The sequence below is a fragment of the Magnolia sinica genome, chromosome 12 (genome assembly GCF_029962835.1).
Source record: "Magnolia sinica isolate HGM2019 chromosome 12, MsV1, whole genome shotgun sequence".
In the NCBI taxonomy this organism is placed as follows: domain Eukaryota; kingdom Viridiplantae; phylum Streptophyta; class Magnoliopsida; order Magnoliales; family Magnoliaceae; genus Magnolia; species Magnolia sinica.
The window spans coordinates 67,890,902-67,906,210 of NC_080584.1; positions in this window are offsets into that span (position 1 = coordinate 67,890,902).

Sequence of the window (15,309 nt, forward strand, 5' to 3'; positions counted from 1 at the left end):
TAAAAGAAAACTTATCTTAGCTATCTTGCACAGATCTGATCTATCTCAGTCTCTTCCCGACAACGGTGCCAAAAACTTGATTGCTTGCTTCCAAGTGCAGAGGGTCGTAAGTAATATCCGTGAATACAGGGTCGATCCCAAAGGGAGATGAATTGTTAGAAGGAAAAAGTTAAATATAAAATAAACTAAGTAATAAAAACTAAACTGATAATTTGATTTTGAGATTTTTGAATAGATGTAATTCAATTGAATAAAATAACACCCAAGCTTCAAAGTTCCACACATAGGTTAATGTTCTAAAATCATGATGACTTGGATAACACAACTAGGATCTGAGCACTATGGTCAGCGTAATCAGAAAATAAAATAATTTAAATATTTTAATAAGTGATATAAAATATTAGAAAATCATGGATTTGCACCATTGATATATATTCTCAAGCGTCAGTGATTTTAAGAATTCAATATCAATGAGATAATGAAAATTAAAGAAATATAACAGGTTGAGAACCTCTCCTATCTAGGAAATATGATTGATCCAGGGTAAGCCTATCCATCAATGTGGATATCATATGATGAAAACATATGGATCTCACAAGAAGATAATAAAACAAAATCTAAATAATAAATAACATGCATACACCATTCTTCTCATCATTAAAACAATCAATCAGCATAATCATAAAGAATTATTAAACCCATGTGCTTCCCTTCTAGCTTAGGCTAGAAGGAACTTAGAAAAACATAATTAAAATAAGAAAGAAAAAAAAAAGAAGAAATAAATAAATGTAAATAGAAAAGATTAAAAAAAATAACTTATAAAACTCTAATAAAATAAAAACTCTTTAAAAATCCTAAATTTTACTTTGGGATGCCTTGAATGATGTTTAGGAATACCCTAGGAAGCCCTATTTATAAGTAGGGAACTCCAATTTTCATACAAAGTTAAAACACCCTAGAAACCGCGTCAAATATACACAATATCCCAAAATAGACTTATCGCTGCACAGTTTGTTTAAAATAGATTTCCTACTGCGCAGTTTTCCAAAATAGACCTTAGAGCTTCATAACACACTTTTTCAGGACAATTTCAGGATTCTTCATTTCAAATCTTCGATTTTCTTCATTCTTCACTTGATTTTAATGGATCTTTGGTATGTGAATTCTTCAATCTTGGTCTGCTACGATCCATCCCTTGCCTTGGTGATTCTTGAGCATCAAATCTATGCTTTTTAACACCCTTTTTCAATCCAAGTTCTTAAATTCACCTTGCAACACATACATGAGTAAAATAGAACATTAAGCTGATTTATGTTCATAAAACCAAGATATAAATAGAGAAAATTATGCAATATTTGAGTCCCAACAAAGACATATGGTACTTGGATAGTGGATGCAGCAATCATATGATAGGTGATGATCGGATATTCACAAATATCAACTCATCCGTCAGATCTCAAGTCTGTATGGGAAATGGTGCTATTGTGAAAGTAAATAGAAAGGGGACAATTGCCATTGAAACCAAGAAAGGGGTCAAGTATATAAAAGATGTTTTACTTGTTCTTGACTTAGATCAAAACTTGGTAAGTGTTAGGCAACTTGTTCAAAATGGGCACTCTATATTATTCGAAAATGATTCTTGCATTATCTATGAGAAGAATGGCACAAATCAAGTGATCGCTAATTTTCCTATTAAGTTGTGATATTCGATCGATTGTGTATGGAAAGCTGAGACACTTGATGAATCTTGGCTTTGGCATAAAAGACTAGGGCATTTAAGCTTTCACGGGATGAAGTTGATGGATCAAAAGAATCTGATAGATGGTTTACCGTTTGTCGAAATTAAAAATGACGTTTACTCGGGTTGTGCTTTGGGAAAACATCATCGTGCACCTTTTTTCAAGAAGCACATGGAGAGTAAAGGCGCCCTTGGAGTTGATCCCATTGATATTTGTGGAAAAAATGCAAACTCCATCACTTAGTGGAAGCTTGTATTTTATCATCTTTGTTGATGATTACGTAAGAATGATGTGGGTGTATTTTATAAAGCAAAAGTCAGAAGCTCTTTTAATCTTCAAGGATTCAAATCACAAGCTGAGAGACAAAGTGGTCTCAAAATCAAGATGCTAAGAAATGATCGTGGTGGCAAGCATGTCTCTAAGGAATTTGAGACATATTGTGAAGAAAAAGGAATCGAGAAGCAACTGATTGTTGCTTACACGCCTCAGCAAAACGGCATTGCAGAGCAGAAGAATAAAACGATTGTCGAAATGGCTCGTTCTATGTTGAAGGAGAAAGGCATCCCAAATACTTTTTGGGATGAAGCTATGTCTACAACTGTTTACTTGCTTAATCGGAGTCCTATAAAAGCTGTGGATGGAAAAACACCGATTGAAGCATGGTCAGGTCACAAGCCTTTTGTAAAACATCTCAAAATTTTTGGTTGCATTTGTTATGTTCATATTCCATCTCAAAAGCATCAAAAACTTGATGAAAAATCTAAAATTTGTATTTTCATTAGTTATAGTACTTCGTTGAATGGTTATAGACTATATAACCTTGAGACGGGGAAGCTAATGATTAGTCGAGATGTTTTGTTTAGTGAAAGTACAGGATGGGATTGGCAAAAGAAAAATATACAAGAACAAGTCGTTCTTATACAAGAAGATGAGCCCAAAAGCACTCAAGAAGTTTGCCAGCCCGATGTGTAGCTCTCTCCACAAGCACCTTTACACACAACGAAAGTGCCAACCAGAGAATGCATGGGACATGTAGGGTGGACCACACATTGAAATGAAACATCATCTGCAGAAATCAGGATGGTTCACTCATCGAGCTAGTGACACGGGTATGTTGGATGTGGATGCTTAGCGTTTCTTTTTTACTTCTTCAAAAACCATGCAGCCAGGTTTTGTTCTTATGTTCCCCTCTTGGTGGGGGCCATCTTACCCTACACTCACCTGATTTTGCACAATGCTGCATATGGAGGTGCTTTTTGGACAGGGTACATGTGGGGCTAGCTAATCTCTAGCCATCCAACAGCTACAATGCGGTCCACTGGATGGACTGGGAAATTGCTAGGTTTGGCCGAGCATGTTCAATAGCATACAACCCTCTAACAATTTCTCTATTCTGTCTTAGATGTAACATCTCCGGCATCATGCTTGAGATGGATCGGATGTTGAGACCCGGCGGGCGTGCCTACATTCTTGACACTATATTCATCATTGAAGAAGTTTAGGAAATCGTAGTCGCCATGGGATGGAGGGCGGCATTACATGACACATCCGAAGGCCCTTAGGCAAGCCAAAGGGTGGTGCCTAAATACAAGGAAGCTAAGGAGGTAGATTATGTGCAATTACTTCTTTTTTCTACCAGGCTACTAACGTATGACAACATTTTTCAGTCAAATTCTACACACTTCAGTGATATGCTGATGTTCTGTGGCCATTCTGCATATTAGAGTTGACACTGTCCCAGTTCTTGTTGGTCTTGTTTCGTACCTGTTGCTTTCAAAGCTGGCGAAGGGTGTGGAGAAGTCATTCTCCTATCTTTGCTTGGGAAGATCATTCTAGTTGACAAGTTAGCTCTCTCATCAAAGTAGTTGTGGTGTTTTGAGTGAAGGCAATAAATTTGTTAGATTTAGGCAAATGATTCTTTTTCTTGGTTTTTACTGATCAATACAGAGAGGTTTTAGCTGACTTGAAAGCAGCTGGGGTGACTTGGGTGCAGTTTGATAAGCCAACGCTTGTGCTAGATTTGGACTTTCATCAATTGAAAGCATTTACAGATGGAAGAGTCCTTATCGGGTCTTAAGGTTATTGTTGAGCCTACTTTGCTGATGTGTCGGCCAGAGCATATAAGTTCGTTGGCATTTTTTATCCAATATTATTAGTTCATCATGATCTGCTTGTACTCTTTTTTTCTTTTTGGGCGGAAATTCACACTACTCTCTCAAGGATGTTGTGGGTGGAAGGCTAGGAAAGGAAGACATTTGTAGTTTATTTTGGTAAATTAATTGTTTTGTTGCTATTATGCTGATTATTATCTTGATGAAAGTTAAATGGGTGAAATATGCATAGGTCCAATGAAAATTTTAGCCTCGGTTGGAGGCAATTGAGGCTAAATTTGGATTTAGACTTAGTTGGAAACAATGGAGGCTAAAATTTTGATTTAGCCTCATTTCGAGAAAACCAAAGCTAAAAGGGGTCTTTTAGCTTTACTTTAAGAACTGAAGCTATAAAAGTCATTTTAGTCTCAGTAGCTAAAACTGAGGCTAAAGCCTTTAGCCACGGCGTTTCAACCTCGGTTTGGATAACTGAGGCAAAACTGAAGCTAAAGGCTTTAGCCTCAGTTTTTAACCTTTTTAGCCACAGTTTTGAACCGAGGCTAAAGCCCCTTCAACATCTGAGAGAGAGAGAGAGAAGAAGAAGAAGAAGAAGAAGAAGAAGAAGAAGATAACTGTGGAGATCAAGTCCAAGTGGGAAAAAAGACACCCAAGCAATCGCAATAGGAACACCTTGATCCATAGCTCAAGTGGTAGGCTGAGTGAAAGATACCTCGTTTTGTTTCAACACTTAGGACTTGGTAACAGTGAAGTGTGAACTGATAGGGGGGTGTACTAACAAGCTAACAAAAAATAAAAATAAAAAAATCTCGCAATAGGAGTGCACAGCAGCCTGACTCAAAACACTACACTGAATATGCTGAAAAGAACTGCTTAAAGAACATCAGAGGATCAACTAACACTACACTGAATATGCTGAAAAGAACTGCTTAAAGAACATCAGAGGATCAACTGAAGCCAACCAGCGCCATTTGGCTCCACAGATTCTCTCTCTAACAAAACCCCTGCCTCTATGTACACTCCATTGGAAAAGAGGCCTAGAAAGCGGCCAACTGGAGCTACAATAGCAACGAAAGAAAACACAGCTTCTACAAATGGAGCCACGCCAGCTAAATTCTGGGCTCGCCTTATCAAAACCAGCAGCTACACAACTCAACAAAAGCCAGCTTCCTTTGGTGCCATGAATCATAAGGACCGCAACACAGCAAACACCAAACATCACCACTATCAACACCCAAGATCTGCGTAGGCAAATCCATGGATAAAAGAGGGAGGAAGCACAAGCCAAAAATCAAGTACAGAGGAAAAGAACATAACTCCACTGCACCACATCTACTTGACCTGCTGATTACGTGAACATTAGGATCTCCCATCATATAGAAAACAAGAAAACATATCCAAAATGACCAGCAGTGGCCCTCTGACAAGTTACCAAAGCAACTTCTACTCAAGCCAACTTCTACCATCGAAACCCTTTTGAGGGTCACGGAAGTTTTGGATCAATATGATATTTGTTTTTACTCTTCATCCAAGTATATGTGATATTATTAACAGATTGGATGGAAAGTAAACGTTACAGTGGGCCCTACAAATGTTTTACTGGTGAGAATCATTGTCCCAGTACTATTTTTTGTGTGGTCCAGTTGAGCTTAGGATACGAATCAATTTTGGGCTCATGCTCTAAAATGATCTCTACAAATGGATTAACAGTGATAAACACATCATTGTGTAGACAGTGGAGGCCATGTAAGTTTGATCTCCTTTGAACCGTTGGTGCAACTCGGACCCACCACAAAAACAATGGGGAGTGAATGCCTACCATTAAAAACCTCTTTTCGCCATAGAAGTTTTTGATCAAGATAGTATTTATGTTTTCCCTTATTCCATGTCTTTATTAACTTATAAAAAGGTTGGATCTCAGATAAACATTGTGGTGGGCCCTAAGAAGGTTTTAATGGTGGGTGTTGCTATCCCACTCTTTTCTATGGTGGGTTCCACTTGAACTTTAGATCTGCCCCATTAGTCAGATGTACCATTCCATGGTGGGTAATGGCCTTAAAAATAAAGTAAATCCAAGATTTGGGTGGGCCACACCATATACTATAGCTGAGAGGGGTTACTTGTGTAAGTGCTAGGTTTACTAGCTCCCATGATTGTCAAATTTTGTAGTGCCAAAACCTCTTGGAATCTGTGTCTTGCGTAGCTCAACTTTGTATCATCCTTTGCCTACACTCAAGTACAAGTTCAAGAATTTCCAATTCAAGTTCAAGCATCTTAAGTACAAGATCTAGAAGTTCATGATCAAGAAGCTTAAGAACTAGATCAAGTTTTCAAGATTCCAATATGACAAGACAATGTGCTTTACTCAATATGAAAGTCAAAGAACTTCAAGTTCAAGACTCAAACTTCAAAGCTCAAGTTCAAGCTTCAAAGTACTTCAAGTTCAAGACTCAAAGTAAGTATTGATATCAAGCTTTGTGTACTTCAAGATCAACTATTAATTGAAGCAAATGATGTTTCAATGTTCATATATCACCTATAAGGTATGAATGACCTTAGATTGACCATAGGTTAAGTCATACTTAATTTGGGTCACTATATATTTTTTATAGGCTATTTCTCGACTACTCTTAGCCTGTGTTTGACTAGTCCTAAAACTGGCTCGGCCAGTCTAAACGCTGTTCTGGATTTTTTGGATTTTCTGTTAAATCCTCGACCAGTCGTAGAGACTGCTTGATCAGTCGAGTGAATAGTGCTCGACCAGTCAAATAGGCTCGACTCAAAGTCTAGCAACTAAAATGGGTCCCACACGACCAGTCGAGAGCAGGGCTCGACCGGTCGTACAAGCCACACGACCAGTCGAGCGAGCTACTCAACCAGTCGTGGAACGGTCTTATCTTATCGTGCCTGAATTTTCAAAAGTTTGTTAGTCCTTCAACCAGTCGAACCGACCTTTGGGCCAGTTGAGTGAACAATATTTTTACCTATAAATTGAGGACGATTTTCAGAGTTTATTATTCTATTCTAAGAAATTAAAGTGACTACTCTGAGAAAACTTGTTCCCACGTGTGAGAAGCAATTTGGTTAGTATTAAAATTATTTTATTGCTTTTTGTATTTGATTTTGAATTCTCTATTCCAATCCTATTTGAAGAAGAAATTTAAGGTTTTCCCTTTCTTGAGATCAAAATCAAATCAAGCAAGGCTGAGGTGATTTAATCTAAAATTCATTTAGAACTTAGAACCATTTTATAAGTGAGTGTGAATATTGAACATCTACGTTGAACATCTACTTTGAATTGGTTCTACCGGGCTTCATTAAAGGAGAATATCGAGATAAGTTTATTTACTTTTCTGTAAATTTCTTTTTTGGTTTTTGAGATTATGCCAGGAAAATCTCTGTTTTGGTTTGTCTGAGGTGATCCAAAAAACTCAGAGTGCGGGGTTTTTGAATTGTGTAAACCCACTTGAAAGACACAATTGTGAGGGTTTTAGGTGAACCTTGAAAAACTTATTTAATAGTGAACGCCAATATCCACTGTGTAAGGATATTTGGAGTGGAGTAGTTGTATGGTTGTTTTTCTAAACAGTTGGTGTACACACAAGCGAGCCACTATAATTCCCGGTCTTGTGGTGATTGATTGATTGTGGCTTTGTGTGAATGTTTTAAATTCTTTTAAGCCTTTGTGGAGAATGTTGTAATCTCTTTTATGCAAGTGTGGAAATGTTGTAATAGCTTAGTTTATTTTTTTGATATTTTTATTTCTTTATTCCTCTACATCAGTTTGGGATTTTGATATACAGACCGTTCTAGAAATCAGGTTGTCCTACCATAAGCCATTGGTTTTTGGTGTAAGGGTCCTTAGAACAACATTTGTATCAATCTCTCAATACTTATACATTTGAGGTTATTATTCATTTATGCTTTGTGGGATTGTTTAGTGCTATCTGTCTTTATTATTTGTTTAATTATGCATTTAATTATTTAATTTGGCATAGTCCTATTCACCCCCCCTCTAAGACTCTTAGGTCAGCCTTTTCAAGTGGTATCAAAGCCTAATAGCTCTTTTTTATCTTTATTATTTGGATTAAATTCCTGAGCTAATTGATCTAAACTTTTTAAGATCTCAAATTTTGAAAGCCTTTCAGTCACCAGGCCTCCACCTTTTAATGGCTCCAATTATGCCAATTGGAAAGCCAGAATGAGGATTTTCTTAAAATCCATGGATGAGAGCATGTGGCAATCCACTGTAACCAATTGGACCCCTCTTACCACTGAAGTGACTGGTACTGATGGATCTAAAATGATGAAAGTCACACCTTACTTTTCTTGGACCACTCTTTAGAAAAGTGAGAGTAGTGTCAATGCAAAGACTTTAAATGCTGTAACTTACGTATTATCACCGGATGAATTCAAGAGATTTATATCCTGTGATACTGCAAAGCAAGCCTAGGATATTTTGGAAATGACACACGAGGGAACAACAATTGTCAAGAAATTTAAAGTCCAAATCCTCACAACCAAATTTGAGGAAATACGTATGGAAGAAAGTGAAACCTTCTGGGACTTCTATACAAGATTGAATGATATTGTTAACTCTATGTGGGTATTGGTGATAGAATCCCAGAAAGTAATGTCTGTGCAAAGATACTGCACTCATTGCCTGAACGGTTCAATTCAAAGGTGACCGTGATCCAGGAACTTCATGATACGGATAATATGAGGGTAGAAGAATTGGTTGGTTCTTTACAAACCTACGAGTTAAATTTTAAAGCCCCTAAAGGTAAGTCCATCACCCTTAAGTCTTCTAAAAGTATTTCTCAGGAAAATAGTAATTCTGATTTGGAAGCTTCTGAAGATGATATGATCCTTTTAACTAAAATTTTTTATAAGATTTTCAAAAGTAAAAAGAGGGTTGATTTGCAAAAACCTACTGAAAAGAAGAGATCTATATCTAAAACTTAGAAATCTTTAAAAGACAGTCAATGCTACAAATGTCATGAATATGAGCATCTAGTGAACAAATGTCCTAAGAAGGAGAAGTCTAACAAGAAAGGTATGTTGGCTACATTGGATGAATCTTCCTGCTCTGAAGCCTCTTCTGAGTTTGAAGATTCTGAAACCATGTCGGCTAATGAAGTTAAAGCCCTAATGGCTCTAGCCAAATTCACTTTTGTATATAATGATGAAACAACTAGTGAAGAAAATCTGAATAGTGACCATGAAAATGAAGAAGATCTTTAAGATGCTTATAATGCCTTATACAAGGAAAGTTGTAAAGTGGCTATAAAATTAAAACTTCAGAAAGAAAGTTTTCAAAACTAAAAGAAAATTTTGATAATCTAGTCTTAGAAAAATATCACATTTCAGATTGTTTTGAGTTTGAAGGACACATGGAAGTATGGCCAAGCTGATCCTAAATTAGAAAAACTTTTATCCTGATCTAGAAAATGTGGCGTTCGATCTGGATTAGGCTATGACAAAAGTATTCCTTCTAAATATAAGAATACTCCACCCAAATTTGTTAAAGGAGAGTCTTTTAACTCAAAAGGGAAAAGTCTGAATCAAAATTATTCTAAAAATACTAAAACTTTTCAGACTGTACAACCTAAAATCTACCATATCAACTATAAAAATATGAATCGTAATTCTCTAGTTGAGAAAATTGTTGACTTACTTAAGGAGCTCTTAAAATCTAACTCAGTGGGTCGAACTTATAACTAGGGCTGTTCACGAGTCAAGTTAGCTCGAAAAGCTTGCTCGACTCGGCTCGAGTCAGCTTGGATTGACTCGGCTTGAATGGCTGATTCGAGTCGAGCCAAGCTAATTATTTGAAGCTCGAGTTGAGTTCAAGCCAAGTTCGACCAGCGGGCATTTCAACTCGACTCGAAGCTCGAACTCGAGCTTGACTCGGCTCGATGAATAAATATATTAAATATTATATTATATTATATATATATTAATATAAGTTTTAAGTTTAAACTTAAAAATAAAAAAATAAAAAACAAACCCAAGAGTCTCTACCCGACCGCACGCATCCCCTTCCCTTTCCCTTTCTTCTCTTTCTCTGCCCACTGCCAGCCGCACGCCCGCCCTGACCACCACCACCAGTTTTCATTTCAGCTCCACAATAGTATGATTTCAATCTCTTGAGATCTACTTCTTAGGCGAGAAATCTAAGAAATTCAAGATGGGTTCTTCTTAGATTTGTTAGAGCTTCAAGGAAATCCAATGATCTGATTGGCTAGAGCTCTTTACTTGGATTTCTGATCTATGTTCTGCTCTATTTCTTTTCTAGTACTTGGATTTCTATTGGTGGATGAAGATCAAGAATAGATCGGTTCTTATAGGTTTCCACATCCGATTCGAAGCTTTGTTTGGTTTTTTCATTAGGTTTTACTTTGATTCTCTTAAGATTTTTGAATTTTTCATCAATGGAGGAGGATTAAGAACAAAATCCATTACTCTCTCACCCAACAAGCCGAGCTCGACTCAAGGTAAACTCGACTCAACTTGAACCACTAGCTTGACTCGAACTCGAGTCGATAACTTTGGCAAACAAGCCAAGCTTCAATGTTAAGCTCGAGGCCAAGTTCAAACTCGAGTACATCATGGACAAGCCAGGCCAAGCTTGGTCCACCTCGACTCGACTTGGCTCGATGCCCACCTCTACTTATAACAAATACAAACATAAGAAGACCAACTACACTCTTAAACCCAAAACTGTAATGAAATCAGTCCCTAAGGCTACGTGTTTGGTTACCCACACCGCTTTCAAAGCTTGAAGTCATTCAAGTGGTACTTAGATAATGGTTACTCCAGACATATGATAGGTGACAAAGGTCTGTTCACCAATCTTAAAGACATGACTGATGGTTTACTCACATTTGGTGATGGTATCAACAACAGAATTGTTGGCCAAGGTACTGTTCAAATCTTTAACCTCCCTCTATTTGAGAATGTTTTATATGTAGAAGGGTTAAAACATAATTTATTAAGCATCTCTCAAATATGCGATAATAATCATAGTGTAAAATTTAGTAACCAAGGATGTGAAATTTTAAATAAAAATGGTTCTGTAATATTAACTAGTCACAGAACTTCTAAAAACTGCTACATTGTTTGTGATTCAAGCTCATCCAATTTGTCGTGTTACCTGGTCCATACTGATGAAACCGAATTATGACATAAATGCCTTGGACATGTACACTACCACAACTTGTATATATTGAGAAAAAGAGAGTTGGTAAGAGGTTTACCTAAAATACAGAAAGTAGACAAGATATGTGGCGAATACCAGATTGACAATCAAACTAGGAGTACTCACAAAAAGGTGAACTCCAATGTCACATCTAAACCACTTAAACTTCTCCATATGGATCTCATTAGACCAACTAGAATGGAGAGTCGAGGTGGCAAGAAGTACATTCTGGTAATAGTAGATGACTTTGCCAGATATACTTGGTTAGTCTTCTTGAGAGAGAAATCAGAAACTCTCGATGAAGTAAAAAGGGTACTGAAACGTATCCAAATGGAAAAAGAATTGCAAGTCTCTGAGATCCGAAGTAATTATGGTTTTGAATTTGAAAATAACGGTTTTGAGAAATTTTACAGTGATCAAGGAATATCACATGAATATTTCGCGCCTAAAACTCCACAACAAAATGAGGTAGTGGAAAGGAAAAATATAGTGCTTTAAGAAATGACAAATGCAATGCTAAATAGTATGAAGCTTCCTAAAAATCTTTGGGTTGAGGCGGTAAATACTGCTTGTTATATAATTAACTGCAATTACACTAGAAGATGAAATGGTAAAACGGCTTATGAAATGTGGTTTGATAAGAAACCTACGGTCAAATACTTTCGAGTTTTTGGCAGCAAGTGCTACATCTTATGTGACCGAGAAAATCTGAGTAAATTTGACACCAAAAGTGATGAAGGGATATTTTCAGGGTATGCTCTGAATAGTTGAACATATCAGGTTCTTAACAAGAGGACTGGTGTAATTCAAGAGTCCATTAATGTAGTTATAGACGATCACTTGAATACACCTATCTCAAGTTCAGAAAATGATGAAGTGCTTATAATTGATAAACCAGACTCTTCATCAAGTCAAAACAACACTGAACTGAGGACAGTTAAAGACCATCCTTCTAATCATATCCTTAGAAACCCTCTCACTAGTGTGCGCACTTGTAAACAACTTGAAGATATATGTAACTACGTGTGCTTTACATCTCAGATAGAACTAGCTAACGTAAAAGAAGCTCTTACTAACGAAAACTGGATTGTTGCTATACAAGAAAAGCTCAATCAATTTGTTAGAAATGATGTTCGGTATTTAGTTCCAAGACCAAAAGATAAACACATTATCGGAACAAAATGGGTCTTTAAAAATAAGTCTGATGAACTTTGTAATATCATTAGCAACAAGGCTAGGTTGTTTGTACAAGGGTACACTCAAATTGAAGGCATCGATTATGATGAGACCTTTGCCCTAGTGGCTTGTCTTGAATCAATCTGACTATTTATATCCATTGCGTGCTTTAGAAAGTTTAAAATATTCCAAATAAATGTAAAGAGTGCTTTCTTGAATGGCGATTTGTATGAAGAAGTATATGTTGAACAACCATCAGGTTTTAAAGACCCTAAACATGCAAATCATGTCTATTGCTTAAAAAAGGCACTCTACGGTTTGAAACAAGCTCCCAGGGCATAGTATGAAAGTTGACTAAGTTTCTACTAAGTCATAACGTTATAATGGGAAGTGTTGATAAGACATTGTTTGTAAAGAAACAAAATGATCACATACTAATAGTGTAGATCTATGTTAATGATATTATTTATGGATCTACTTGTGCTAACATGATTGTTGAGTTTGCAGATCTTATAAAGTCTAAATTTGTAATGAGCATGGTTGGAGAATTAAACTATTTCTTAGGGTTGCAAGTTAAACAGCTCCCTGATGGTTTCTTTATCTCTCAAACCAAATATGCTCTGAACTTAGTTAAAAAGTTCGGATTTGAGAGTGGAAAAATTTTTGATACTCCGATGAGTACTACTTTAAAACTCTTTAAGGATTTAACAGGTAAGAGTATGGATCCTAAGTTGTATCGCAATATGATAGGAAGTTTACTTTATTTAACTGCGAGCTGGCCTGATATTGCATTTAGCGTAGGAATTTGTGTTAGACATCAATCTGATTCAAAAGAGTTACATCCGATAGTAGTTAAGCATATTTTGCGATATGTCGTTAGTTCAACTAATCTTGTTCTCTGGTATCCACATGATACTAGTGTAAAATTAGCTGGTTACACGGATGCTGATTGTGCTGTTAACATGGATGATCATAAATCAACCAGTGGTGGTTGTTTCTATGATGGGAACTGTTTGGTTTCTTGACAGAGTACGAAAAAAAGCTCCCTATCGCTCTCAACAGCTGAGGCTGAACACATTACTACTTACTACCAAAAAAATGAGCAAAGACTACAGACTATAGAGGTCTATGGCTACGGCTTTAATCTGTAGCTAAATAGCTACGGATTTAGTCCGTAGCTAAAACATACTTAATTTGTAGCTAAAACATACCTCCCCATAAGACATTATTAGAGATTGACGATGCTTAAGGGCCTCCATGGGGCCCATTGTAATAGATTTGTTTTATTTAATTGGTCCAACAATTTTGAAATATTATTTCAGTGCATGAGCCCAAAAATTAGAAAGATCAAAACTCTAAGTGGACCACACCATTAGAAAGAATGAAAAATAAATTTATATCGTTAATATATGGTGTGGTCCACCTAAATCTTAGATCTGAATCATTTTTTGGATAAACCCTAAAAATGAGCCATTAAAATGAATGGACGGAGTGGATAATATTAACATACATAATGGTGGGCCCCATAAGTCCTAAAATAAATCACCCCTAAAATCCCGTTCGTGTGCCTCTCCCTTGCACCCTATTTCACAAAAGCAAATCCCTCTCTCTCTCTCTCTCTCTCTCTCTCTCTCTCTCTCTCTCTCTCACTCTCTCGCAGTCAGCCCTCTCTTGATCTCTCGCACTCCCTCACCCTCTCTGTCTCTCAGCTCCATTTCCCTCTCTGTTTCCCAACCTCTTTGTCTCTCTCGCTAGGGTTTTTAAAACCCCCTTTCGCTGCAAGAAGGAGAAGAAGAAGGAGAAGGAGGAGAAGGAGAAGAAGAACTGTTAGTCTCTCTCTCTCTCTCTCTCTCTCTCTCTCTCTCTCTCTCTCTCTCTCTCTCTGTTTAGGATCTTTTAATGGATGGCTGATACTGATGGATAAGATAACTAATGGGTGTTTTCTCTTGAATATAACATCCAATGAATGTATCAGTCTCCCCTATTAAGCTTATGTTTGGAACTCGAACAATCATCGAGATTTTGTTGGGAACTTGGCCAAGCATCACTGTGTGGAGCATTTTTGGGAGAGCCACCTCAGAATAGATGCTAAAGCCATTTTATCTTCTGACCCTACTTCAAGTGATTATATGATTGTGATTACCTGTTCAAGGAATACATTTGCCTTTTGTAAAGTGGGAGATGCAGCATGGACAGCCTTGGAAAGAAATCCTAAAAGAAATCCCGATGAATTTCACTGCATATCTGATATCACATTCTATAATGGGTGCTTACTTATAGCAAGATATATCTCTATACTAAGTATTTATGAATTGGATCTCAATCCTAACTCTGTAAAATGGAAGCCGCTTCTCCTCCCTGAAATAGAATTTCCTCGCAATGCTCTTGTGAGGCATGTGCGTGGAATCTATCTAGTGGAATCATGCAGGGAGTTGTTAATGGTTTTAAGGTTATACTAATATTTTCCTGAATATATGCATCGTACTAGATATATGACAACATTACACCTTTTTAAGATGGACATAAATGGTTCCGGTTGGATCAAGGTAGAAAGTTTGGGTGATTAAATGCTTTTCTTAGGCTACACTAAGTCTATTCCAACTACAGGATTGCCGGGCTTCAAATGGAATTGTATTTATTTTACAAAGGATATTTTTATTTATAATCATGAATTGGGTGTGTTTGACTTAGTGGATGGTAGTATCTGGCCATTTCCTTCAAGCATTCCTTCAGGCATTTACTACCTGACTCGGTTTAAACCAATCTGGGTAACACCATATCTACCAATGGAATAGTTTTTATGTATATTTTTACTTTTTATTTTAATGATAGTTGTTTTTGCATTCAAATAATTCTATTAGATAGGCATAGCAGATTATATTCAATTGTTAATAGCTTGATTTGAAGATTTTCATTAATCAAGGTTCTCATACTATATTATTATGTTAGGGAATGATCACAGGCATTTGAATGTACATGAGTTCTGTACATGTTCATTGTATGGGACCCATCATTATATGCCTGTGTCATCATCTGTTAAACTCATAGCAAATGATAGTGAGGAGATCCCGCACAAGAGGAATTA